The sequence below is a fragment of the Corvus hawaiiensis genome, chromosome Z (assembly GCF_020740725.1).
Source record: "Corvus hawaiiensis isolate bCorHaw1 chromosome Z, bCorHaw1.pri.cur, whole genome shotgun sequence".
Taxonomy (NCBI): Eukaryota; Metazoa; Chordata; class Aves; order Passeriformes; family Corvidae; genus Corvus; species Corvus hawaiiensis.
In genome coordinates, this window is record NC_063255.1 from 39930933 (window position 1) to 39944429 (window position 13497).

A 13497-nucleotide genomic window follows, 5' to 3' on the forward strand; every position below is an offset into this window, starting at 1 on the left:
CTTCTCCTCACTCCTAGTACTGAAAGTAACCTATAACCAACCTGTGCTGGCTAAAGCTTTTGCAAGTTGCCCTCTGTTGCGCCAGAGATCCTGGTGTTCCCTTGCTGCTTTCTGTAAGGCAGGAGGTACCCACGCAGCTAAACAAGAGGTATCCATATCTCCTCCTGTTCTACTCCAAGGTACCTCAGCATGTGGCATCACATAAACATAAATAGAAGAGTTGCAATTTCAGTGCTGAGTATTCTTTGCAACATGAAAAAAAATTAACTGTACATGCAAAGGGAGCAGATCTGTAGCCAGCAGACCTGGACCTACATTATGAATTCAATGTAACACCTAAAAATAAAAAATATATAAAAGTAAATCCCAGCCAAATGGCAAGGCTCAATTTAAATAATTTCCTTAAATCATACCACTTGAAAATTTGTGTAACTGCACATTTATATATATATGTACATATAAACTCCCTCCAACATATTTCATATGAGTCACTGAAGAACTTTTTCCTTGGAAATGACATTAACATAAAAAAACCCCCAGCAATACAAATAGATTTTCTATTACTAGCATTTTATGAACACCATAAAATCAATAGAATATATAAAAAATTGATTTAGGCCATATTAAATATTATGTCAGTAGAATGAGCAAAGTGAACTGTGGACATTCTTTGATTAGGGATTTTGACCAACAGCAAATTTGGATCTATCATGTTCAACAAACATGATTAATTTCATAATATTCTACAGTAAAGCTGACCTCCAGAAGCTTGCTCGTGACATTATTATGATAACTCTGAACTCTGTCCAGATTTTCCTAAAAGGCAGGAGAAGGAAGAGATTATGGCCTGAATTTTATTTTTTATTTTTCAGCCAACATAAAAATGATACTGGACCAAACATTTTAGCTCCTGCAAATACATTCAGCTCATTCTACTCAAGTTAACAGATCTTAAATATCACTTTAAAGTCACAGAATTTAATTTTTAAAAAGCAGACACTGTAAAGCAGTATGATGTCTTTGTGAAAACTGAAGCATTTAAGGAAGGATAAGCAGCCTTGCTTGCTTCTTGACAAAGCATCAAACCTCTATTTTGGCAGCGTATTCAGAAAGAAAATGCTTGGCTGAGAGAATACTCTACCAGGATTCTAAACAAAAAATATTAAAATATTTTTCTGTATTTGTGACTGTTTATGATATTTCTCAAAACAGGAAAGATATTTCACAGGGACAAATGTTTCCACTGCCATTAAAGGAGCATTGTTTCCCTTGCAGCAATTAAAATACTGGATCTGGTACTCCCCTAAGGATTTCGAATGTAACTTCAGGAAGTGAGGTTAGTTAATGAGCATGTAACAAGCTTACTTAGCCTACACTGAACTTATTTCTAAATAAAGGAAGAAAAATGTATCAAAAATGTAGGAAAAAAGCAGACAAAAACCATATTAATATTTTTTAAAATATAAATTTCACTTGCAGCTCTGGAAAACAAACTACCAAAACACATTAAGAAGCATCATTGCCCATGCAATGGAAACAACCTTTCCCTTGCAAAGACAGAAACTTAATTTTCTCAAACGCAACCCTATTTTACAAATCTCGCAAAAATCAAATAACTGATATAAAACACTGCTTTACAGCTTTCCTGTCCATGATGCAATCACGGTATACTGGGGATAGGACAGCAAGGGGAAAGCCCCTTTCATGCCTGACACAACACCATTCACAAGCACAGCACCCTTGTAGTCAGATCAGGGCAGAGCCCTCTCCAGTAAAAATGTGGCTTTCTGTCCAAGTCCAACAATGCTAAGAGTTATTGATGACAACCTCGAATAAAATAGAAATTAAATCTTCCAAAACACTCCTATCACTGGACAGGGGTTGTGAGAAGGACAGAAACCAAGGAGCAGTTGTGACCTTGAAAGAAAACTATTGATTGGATTTTGCCTTGTGCAAGGAAAGAAGGGAAACTGAAACCAACCATTCTGAATCATTAATGAGCTCCCACAGCATGGTCCTAACTCCGGTTTTTTACATATCCAAGTGCATTTTTCTTTTGGCTTTCTCAAAACTAGCCCATTTACAATCTATACATGAAAAGAAACTGTAAATTCATTCAAGATAACATGGAGTACCTCTAGACAACAACTCAAAGCCTTGTGTATGTTTGACTGTGCAATATGTAACAACATAAATGTTACATATATTTTTAAATATACATATATAAACGTGTGTGTGTGTGTATGTGTTTATTCACATTATGTCAATTACTGTAAATGACTAAAAGATGCTATTAATTGCCTGTGCTACTACTATGTTTTTGTTAGTACCCACTGATGCAGAATGTGATTTTCCAGTCTTTGGATAATTCCTAGGACTGAAGGGGCTTTGAGCATATTTTCTGTGAGGAATTTGGCCCTAAAAAAGAGAAGTTTATGTTGATGATTTTTTAAAGAAAAGCTCTTTATAGAACAAAACAAAATAAAATTATATGAAAAGTTATAATTTGTGTGGCAGGAGAAATTCAAATAACTGCTGGTTTGTATTGATCAGCACTAAAGTGATAGAGAAAAGTAAATGGGGAGCAAGAAGCCAACCATTAGAGAAAATATAGGAAGGTGTGTGATTATTTTCTCCGTATCTATCTTAAATTTCACTACATCCTCCTTCTTACTGAGTTTTCCCTCCTCAACATATTACTTAGTTTTGATTCTAAAGCCTCTTTTCCTACAAATTGTCTCCAACAGCTTTTCTTTAGTAGGTCCAACTACAGTGCTATTTATTCTAACAAAAAGAAAGCATCCTCCTTTGGTCTTGGCTCATCTAGCAGTCCTGAAGTAAATCATTCCCTATTAATGTACTTCTACACAGAAGTCATAACTTAGTTTATAGTTTAGGTTTTCTGATACCTTTATTAAACAAATCAACCATGTTAAAAATGGGAAACTATTAAGCCAAAATTTCTTTTTAAATGTGATCAAACCAAGAGAACTTGAAGAAAAACATCCAACAGCCAAATGATCATTGACCATAGACATTTCCTTCTAAAGAGATGCTGCTCAACAAAAACCAACAAGGTGCAAATAAGAAAAGATTTTTCTGTTTACTATCCACTACAAGAAGGAATAAATGCGGTGACTTCTGTCCTCACTGTCCCACAGCAGTGCATTAGCAGAAGTATATAGGCTGTGATGGCACAAAGGAACACACAGTGCTGTCCAAGACAGCGAGTTCACATGTGAGAGAAACTGGCTACTTTCAAAATATCCATGTGATTAGTTTCCCTTTAATTGCCTATTTAATTACTAATACTTTCAGTGTCTAGAGATTAGAAATGCCATCTTTACCAAGGATAATATGGTAACATGGACAAAGACAGGAACTGATACTAGTGGAATTAGATTCAGGTAACTTCTACGCTAACAGGATGTAAAAACTCACCACAGTAATACTGCAGCTTCTTTACTTAATAATTACAGAAATAATGTCATAAGATACTATGCTAACCATTATCTTATACCAAGTATATATATGATTAAAAATTCTATACTGGAATAATAATTCAGAAGGAGATCATACCTCTAGCCCTGAACTCTGAAATCCAACACTTCTGCTCACACCATGGAAATAGAGATTTTTGTATGCTAAAAAAAACACATCCAAAAAAGATTAAAAGAGCATAGGTAAGAAACAAGTGAGCTAGGCAATGATAAGTAAGAGGGAAAGAGATGAGTACAACACACGAAGGACAATGCTCAAACCTACTCTATGGCAAAGCCAGAAATCAATGCATCTTCAGTGTTAGCACAAAACTCCTATATGACCACACAGTAAGTTTAGCAAGAGCTTTACAACAGGAATTACACAGTGCTATACAGGAAGAGAAGAATCATTCACAATATTATTGTTCAGTTTACACTTTCGCTCTACCTCTGTCTGTTCCGTAAGATTCAAGCAATGAACAATGACGTCTTTCAATGCCATGAATTGGACAATATCTAAATGCCATATCCAAGGGTCTGTAACACCTATGAATTAGTTCTTTCTGAGAAAAACAGAAAAAGAATACTCCAAATCAAAAGACCATTATTAAATATCTCATTCCCATTACATTTCAAAGTTAAAAATCTTGCCATGTTGTTTACATTGCTGTGTTCAGCCCCATGACTCTTTTTATACAAAATCAAGGAGGAATGAAAGGCAGTGGAACATTCCCCTGTAAAAAAAGTTTATAGTCTTGGCTATAACTACTACAGCTACCTAATGTCAAGTGAGGACCTGCAATGATTTGCAAAAAATCATCTGCCTACAATTCCATGTATAAGTCATTTGCAGGCCAAGGACAAAATTTTGCCCTTTTATGCATGTTGCAAATCTGCTATCTGTGGCGTCTGTCAGAGTGCTGATTCTGCACTGACTGGTGGCTCCGATTTCCTTTGGTGGTGTTTGTGGTGCTGAAAAAGCAATAGGAGAAGCTAGGGCAAAGAGATTTGCTCTCACTGCTGGTTGAACCCTACAGCACCTAACACCATGACAGAATAAGCCATCCTTCTAATTTTACACTGCCGATCCACAGTTCTAATCAGCTGCTTCTGCATACACAATGATTTGCACATGGTGGGTGGGAGAGGCCTCATTTTTTTTGCATTCATTATTTTAATTGTACATACTGTACACACTGAAATCCACTGTATTCATTGAAATAGTCAGAGAAAGTCTGGCTCATGACTGCATGTTACTGTATTCTTGGACATGTTCACATCCAATCTTGTGGCTGAATGACACTGTACAGAGCTTTGCTTTCTCAACTTCTTACCTTTTTGATTCTATAGTGGCTGTGCAAAAGAAGCACATTTCTTGGCCCTGCCTGTCTGATCTTTAGTGGCCCTCGTCTGGCCTTGGTGCATCCCAAGTTGAAGGTTAAATTTTTTTTTTTCTTATTTTGTTTGGTTTTCTTAAAAAGGTGCATTGGAATTCATGACTATGCAGATTCAGTGAGGGGCACCATAAAAAACAGCTAACTGCAGGACACTGTTAATAACTAAGCAGCAGGACATCACTCACAACAGAAGCACAGATGTCTTCCTCTGGTCCCATGATATTATTTTGAAACATAGGCAGCTTCTGGTATCAAATTCCACACTAGCAAACTAGCCTCACAACTGTAAGTTCCACTGACTGCAAGAGCTTCATTTCAGGTTGGCAGCCTTTAGAGACAAGAGAAAAGCTAGCTTCCCAAGCTTTCATTCTGCTGTTACTGAGCTCACAGCAGCTCCTGGCCCCAGTCATGGTGACTGGACAAAGTCTGGCAATGTTCGCAAAATACTTGTAAAGGATGCATTTCCAATACTGTCCTCACCTAGAAAAGACTCTTAACATTGTGCTGGAATGTATCACCCAGCCTCTCTCTCATTTCATCTGAGATAATACTCTCCACAGTTCTCAATCCTCTCCCCTCACAGGTTTTTTCTTTTGCTTTCATTCCTTTCTTCATTCACTTTCTCACTGATTTTTTTGTTTCTCTCCATGATATCAGGGACCATGCTTTCAAAGCCTGGTTGGGACTTTCCCCAGATAGACAAGATATCACACTATGCCTGTTTTTGTCATGCTTCCAACAGACTGAAGTTAGTCCAACCTTCCTCGTCACAACCAAGTATGGCATCTTCAATCCCAGCAACTCCTACACAGCTTCAGGCTCTTACCTTAGTCCCTTCACACTCTTCTCTTTCTATTCAGAATACAATCAATCCTTCCAGTACAAAATCAGGAAAAGGTGTGATTTTGTACCTTCTTTGGCTTGCTTTCTCTTAGTTACACAGCAACCTTTTCCTCTTTTCTTATCACAACTTAAATTCCCTACCTGCACACCTTTTCTAGTCTTCTCACTTGGACCTGAAGTCCTCCTCTTCTGTATTTCCTTGCCTCTATTTTCACTCCTCCCTCACTCTCTTCATCACTTCTCAGTTAGCTCATCTTCTATAACAACAAGCTTGCCCTTTTTTTTTTTTTTTTGGTGAAAAAAAGTAACCCCATCTGTCTCTCTAACTACTAACTGTGTTTCTCATTGTGCTCTATGAATGATTTTCAGGAGGTTCACCTGCTCTTATTCTTGAACTATTAGTCTACAGACTACAGTCTCCTTTGTGTGTCCCCAACACTTACTCAGCATAGTCTTGACCCATGGCAGTTATTTCCTGTTACTTTAATATATCAGTCAGCTTCTGTGCTTAGAGGTTTGCATGATTTACAGTTCAGAGCTACTTGTTCAATCCAAACTGCCACACACTACACTTGCTTACAATACAATTACTGAATTCCTTACATTCTGTCTCAGAAAGGAGAAAACGTAATTTTCTTTGCAAAGTAGCAGTCAAGATGATGCAATGTGGAATCTTCAACCACCTCTGCTGCTGCGTAAGACAGATGAAAGTCTACACAAAGATTTACAAAACCTTATATTGCAGAAAAGAAAAACTGAATGTTTGCTCTGCTTGCAATAATTATGCAAAATCATAGTTCATTTTCCATATTTTCCATCCCAGATCTTTTAGACCTTTTCTGCATTATTAGCAACACTTTTCAGTGAAATTAAACAACAGAAATGTGCCAAAACAGCAATCAAATTTCAAAAAATGTGAATCATAAGGAGTGAAGCTGTGCAGTATTTTAAAAACTGATATATTTGGTTTTTAAGTGACTAAGCTATGACTATACTGGATGCATTAAAACCATAAAGTTCTGCTAAATGAAGCAGTGAGCTATACTGAGTTACATTTAGGAAGATATTTATCTACCTATAGCTGGCTGGCCATACACCAAAATAAAAATGTACAAGCATGCATGACCACAAACATGAATGTACATGAACCCTTCAGTCTGTGTAAAAAGGATTCATCAGTTCAGTCTACAGCCTGTGTTGTGTCTGCTACTAGGCACACGCAGTTTTCTTACTGGCACCAACAAAAGACATTTTGCTGCACCTTTTGTGCTTAACACACACACCAGCCAACGGAATCAGCAGCATCTGAAGTGTAGCTAAGGGCACCCTCTGATATTTCAGTTTCTTAAACGCCCTCTTCCATAACATTTTGTAGCTAAGACAGCAAAGAATTGGTTCATATCTTGTCCAGAGCAGGTTCAGAAGAGACCTTATTACCTGGGGTTCTTTTTTGTTACCTTTAAGTCCTGCCGTGTTGTTTGGAAGCAGTAATACCGCAAAACACTCATATTTCATTCCCTATTTAAGAAGCTACTTAAGAATCTATCTGAAGTCCTACTCATCCAGAATCCAGCGTTACAGTGCCAAGGTTAAGTGAGGAGCTAAAGGCCAAGATTAAGTTCCACCTGTTCTCTGGGAGGATTTAGTTTCTGATGTTACTTTCCCAGATGCACATGGGAGCTGACACAGCCAACCACAGGACCTCTGCCTGCAGCTCTTCTCTTCCCAAAGAAATACTAACCCCCTTCACTCTAAATGAGTTTGATTCCCATCTACACTCATTTACTGGCAGAGTAGTAAAAGGCGCCATAATGTAAAGAAGTATTCTGAAAAAAAAATTCTATTAATTGACCTTTTTTTGTGATTTATGAAGGATGCTACAGCCACATCAACATCTTTAGATGCCAGTGATGCATTCTATGCAGCCTAGTTCCTTCTCCCCTTTCAAAAATCCCCCCACTTTACAAGCCTGCTACTTCAGTTTTAAACATCAAGATACCTCTTTAACTAGGTAACAGACTGAATTCCAAAGCTGCCACGGTAGCTGAGGTGTTTTTTTTTTAAATTTTCCCTCTCATATTGAAGCAAGCAAATTCATGACCAAGTTGTTGAACTGTAAGAAAACATCTCAATTAAAGCACTTCCATAATATTGCCCACAATCCTGATTGCATTTTCAGGATTGGAACAGAGGAGAAAGGTTATCAGTAGCCACCTGCAATGGAATGAGTTGGAAAAAGACAGGGTACCTAACTAGCTAACTCTGAAGTACTAATCAGAAGTTAAGTAAACTTGGAACTTAGGACAGCTGAAAGAGACTCTAGAAAACCCTCAGTAGCTCTACACCTTGTAGTTAAAGAGCAAGTAATAAATGACAGGAATTAATTTGGTGTGCATGGAGTAGGGGAGCTCAGTGGCAGAGATCACTGTTCCAAGGTCAGCTAGTGTATGTAACAGTGCACATGAACATCCTTTTACTACTAGTGGTGGTCAGTGAGAACAGTGCCTAGCTTTACACTTCATGCAATCAAGCACCTTCTTGTAGAAGCATAGGTTGTACTTAGTAAAAATATTGTCCTTACTGCTGGGAGCAAATTAAGGTTTGTGAAAATTACCATGACCACAAAACCTAATCACTTAAATGCTAGGTGACTGTGATTAATAGTGAATGTCTGTTGTAGCATGAACATTTTGCAAAGAACATGGATGGGTCACAGCCAATTGCATAAAGACTGCAAACACACAGAATCACTCTTCTTTCAGCACCAGGAGGTACAACCGTCAGCTCAGAGCTGCCACAGGCAACACCAGCAGGATGGCAGAAAAAGACACTCATTCTTCTCCCAGGAATATCAACTTCTCACCACTCGAATTTGACACACTTGGGGCTGAGCTGTGCAACTGGACAGACATTACCAGTCCCTGCAGGAACATGCAGACTTTGACGTGAGAAACTATCTGAACACACCAAAAGGAAAAGCAAATTATCCAAGTTTCTTCATGGCCTCTAGACAGTAAGGATCAACAGTCTGAAAGCATAAACATGTCTCAGCTTCTCTGCTGGTTTGCTATCACGCTCCTCTTTTACTTTCCACAGGAGCTGTAGAATATGCCATGTCCGAGACTCAGGTATGGCCTGTTTTTCCAAGGAGTGAAAGGAAGAATGTTTCCTCTGGTTCCTCTGCCTTCATGCTAGATTATCTAGTGAACTACACCGTAAGCCAACCATAAGATATTCCAAACTATTACTTTTCTAAAATAAAGTCATGTGCACTTACATTTTTCTTTACCAAAACAACAGGATGCTTAATAAGCAGAAAGTTTCCCTCCCTTGTCAGCCTTCCTCTGTGCAGCACAGAATGCAAGAACAGCCATGTTGGTCCAACCAAAGGAAACACCTATTGCCCTGCCTCCGACACGAGCCAAAAGCGTCTGCCTGAGGGACTGTGTTAGCACAGAGCAAGCTCATACCAGAACACCTCTGCCCCACCACATCACAAAGATCACATGTGCCAGAGGTGCATCTTTGTGCTTAATAGCCGTATCACTGAAACTCACAGCCGCTGGGCAGGAACAGGCCCTGTGCCATCCACCTGACTCAAAACCTGCACTCTTAAGGCACCTGAGCTTTACTATGCCACTGGCAGGTTGCATGACTTCTTGTGATGGCAGCAGAATAGTCTGCATGAATGTTTGCCTGGACCACGCTGGGAGAGGCCACTGCAAAAGCAGCTGTAATGCACAAGCTCTAGGCACCATGAGAAGCAGCTACAACACCTGCCTAGCTGGCAAGCCAGCACTCAAAAGCACAGAAAGAGGAATTTAGCAGGGGAGGCTCTCTACTGCTCTCCAAAGTGACTGACAGCTGTGAGAGCTTACAGACCTCCAAGATGGCCATGGGCAGAAACATTTAGCTTGTGGTAGGCACAAAGACAGGATTTGACCTTTTAATTCGAAGGCTTTACTCTGACGTTCAAGCTACTAGAGTCTTGAGAGACATTCAACAAATGTACAACTGCTGAAGAGCCAGCTGAAGACTGAGAACATGAACAGCTCATGGTACATATCTCCATGTGCCACAGGAGAAAGACAGGTAACAGTGAAGCTTCAGAGGTAGTGTGAGAGAATACTGCAATGGCCCTCTCCAAAAAAACCCAAGGGATGTCAACAGATTCTGGTTCTGGTTGCGCAGAATACAGAAAGTCATGTTACTACAAGGTACATTTCTGTTGCTTCCTGTTGCTACAACTCACAGAAATGTAACTTTCTGAGAGGGCACGAACCTCTCTTAGAAGACATTTGGTAACAAATATTGCAGCTGCGGCCACCAGCTCCTACGCCTGAGAGGGCCCACATGAAACAAAAGGGTTCTGGTAACTCAATTCACTGCTTTTTTAAGAATGCTTTTCTCCCAGTTTGAATTACTCACATCTACTGACCAGAACCAAAATTTCTCCTACTTTAAAGGCCATACATGGCATGTCTCCATGTTGGGGCTGGCCCTGCCAAACATGGAGGCAAATCTGTGAACACCCTCCTCACAAGGGTTACAAATGGACTCCCTCCAGCTGCAGATGCTTCCACATACACTCTGCAGAAGAGTTGTGGCAGTGTGGAAATTGTGCCACAACTGTAGGCTATCCTCCTCTTACTTACAAGAATGATGCCTCTGAAATCCAAAATAGCTATGAGGGAAAAGCCCTGAGTTCTCAGACATGCCAGCTTTGTATTATCATACCATCAACTGAGAGCAGGCAAGAGCCAAAGGGGCTGATAGAGGTAGAAGGACCACAGTCATGACTGGCTGGACAAAGTGCCATGAAGAAGTGAAACTTCATGACAAATAGAATCATAGAATGGTTTGTGCCAGAAGGGACCTTAAATATCATGTGGTTTCAACCGGTTTGCCATGGGTAACCTTCCACTGTCCCAGGCTGCTCAAAGTCCCCATCCAGCCCAGACTTGAACACTTCCAGGGACAAGGGATCCACAACTTCTCTGGGCAACCTGTTCTGGTGCCTCAGCACCCCCAAAGTAAAAAATTTCTTCCTAACATCCAACCTAAACGTACCCTCTCTTTCAGTTAGGTGACATGTTTTGTCATCTATCAGGAAAAGGTGAACTTTTTATAAATACTTCTTGTATGTTTATATTACTCCACTTTGTGCTCCAGGGTATTCAGCCATGCCAGACAGCTGAAGGAACAGTGCATTAGCCTTTGACACCATGAATAAAACTGACATAGGCTAAATAACAGTTACTAGATAGTTCGCCCATTTTACTTGAATATAAAGGATCCTGTTACATTGCTCCCTCCCTGACCTATTTTCTAAGAAACTTCAGAAAATCAAACAGAGCAAATCAGAAAGATTCTCAATCCTGGTCTAAATTACTTTTTTTTTTTTTTTTTTTTTTTTTTTTTTTTTTTTTTTTTTTTTGTAATTTCAAAGACATATCTCATTTTCCTAAATCTGGTTTCTCATTTCCACACTAGAAGTGCCATCAAGTCTGCCCGGTTTCTGCTATTGGCAAAGCAAACAGCACTAAATGGGACAAAACATGGCAGAGTACAAAACAGAAATAATGACAGACTCTTCTTTAAAGAGGTAATTCTGATTTTTGTGCAGAATACAGAAGAGGTGTCAGAACAAAATGGACTCTGAGGGCAGCACAAGAAGTTCTTTCACAATGAAGACTATTCCTATGTCACTCATGATTCATATATGGAGAGGAAAAAGTCATTATATATAATATACTATTCTGATCCTTACACTGGATTATCACTGAGGACTGAATATAAACCTAATGTTTTAAGTTCATAAATATGAAAGGCAGGAACATTGGCCACTGTGAGGCAGAGTGGCATACTCATAGTGCACCAGTGTGGAAGCATTGGGGAGGTACAGTATTTCCAGGAAAACAGCAATTGAGAAGAGCTGTGAGTCACTTGGAAAAGGTGTGTTCAGCTACCCACAAAGAGAACACTTTGGGGAATTCACTGGCAGAAGTGAATTAATAGCTAATATACAATGCTGATCCCAGGTTATAGATATTCTGGGAGAAGATAAACGTGCATGGGGGGGTGTGTGAAAAAGACATATAAAAAGGACCAATTCATTCAAATTATAAAATCTTACTTAAACTTTTGCCCAGAACTGAAGTAAAACCTAAAGTGTTTCTTTTACTAGATAATCAAAGAAACTCGACTACCTTTTGTCTTGATTTTTCTTAATTCTTCTAAATTTTCATACTTCTTAATTTCTTCCTAAAATGCAACAGCATTGCTGCAGTAATGGCTTTACAGCAGCTCTTATTCATTCTGAAAGAAGAAACACCATGAACATCACCAGCTCACCCTGCTTTGTGCTGGGTGTGGGACACTTTCAGAGTGCCTGTCAACCTCAGCTGTTCTGTGGAAAGCCAGTACAAGCTGGCCCAGCCTCCAGGAGAAGCTTCTGCTGCCAGTCACTTCCACATTAGCCTTTTTCCTAACTGGAGACCATACAGCAGACCTCATTTCTACCAAGAATACCTTCTATTTATCTACTACTCATGTTCCAACCTACTGTGCTTAAGAACTGCTTGGTTTTCAGCATCAAGTTTTCTAGCATTGCACCTTGACACTTCCTAAAGGGAGATCAAAACCAAGCACATATGTACTTTGTAGTAAATGATGCTTAAACCACTGGGGAACTGGGGCCACTCAAAAATAGGCAGACAGATAGATAGATAGATAGATAGACAGGCAGACAGATAGATAGATAATATAGGCCAGCTTTGCTATTCTTTAGTAATTTTCTTTCTTTCTGATTCACTGATTTCCATTTTACCTGATTACTTCTTCACTCAGATCACAGGTAAACTTAGCATTATCACAATCTACTTTCTCTCCTCCTTCCATTCCTCTCATGCTCTTATTTCCTCCTATATCCTATCTCGTTTCTTTCTAAAATTCTCCAGGGACTAAACCACAAATTGCCCTCACAAAGTGACACATTCCCAAAACAGCATGACCTCCATACAGGCAAAAAATTCATATAAAATCAGGTGAGCATTCACCCTTTGCACATAAAAAACTGAAAGGAGAAACTCTAGGCTCTGTAAAATAAAGACCTGTGAAGCAAATGTGGATGTAGACTGAACATGGGGTTGGGACTCTGCAGTTTACACTTCTAGGACTGTCTCTTATTCTGTCACTACCTTGATCTAGGAGCTCTGCTATTTCTGTGTGCTTCAGCCCATAGCAAGGTAGAGCCTTAGCAACCATGATTTTCAGCTCTCCTCATTTCTAGTGCATCCATTTATAGCCTTCTCTTCAATCTCTTTGCATTTCATCTCTAAGCTGTCTTCTACTCAGCATCTTCCCAGCTCTCCATTTCACTTCATGCATACCACATACATGCATACTCCCTCATCCCATCACTCACTATATACTCTTTTAGGGGAAGGGGCAATGAGATACAACAGGCACTTGTTTACATTTGCTTTCCTCCTTTTCTACTAGCAATGGACATGAGGTGTCAGGTAATTTTCCTTTGTTAATAATATCAGTGTTAATACCACCACAGTAGTCTGAATCATGTAAAGCTCTAAGCAAGTTAGTAACTCCTTTACTCCTTCAATCATTACAACTGAGTTTACATTTTGCAATCAAAGCAGATCAGACTCAAATGCACCACTGTATCATTAAAAATTCTCCAGTTCAGATTTGAACTGTCTTCATAAATCCTGTGTTATATATTAGGCATCATCCACTTGCTTGTTCCTATTACAGAA

The 13497-nt window shown here is 39.2% G+C and overlaps 1 protein-coding gene across 6 annotated transcripts in view; it reads right to left on the minus strand.

The window, feature by feature from the left end:
- NTRK2 (neurotrophic receptor tyrosine kinase 2) overlaps positions 1-13497 on the minus strand; it is a 200512-nt gene that overhangs the window by 123218 nt on the left and 63797 nt on the right. The gene's annotated exons all lie outside the window — the stretch shown is intronic.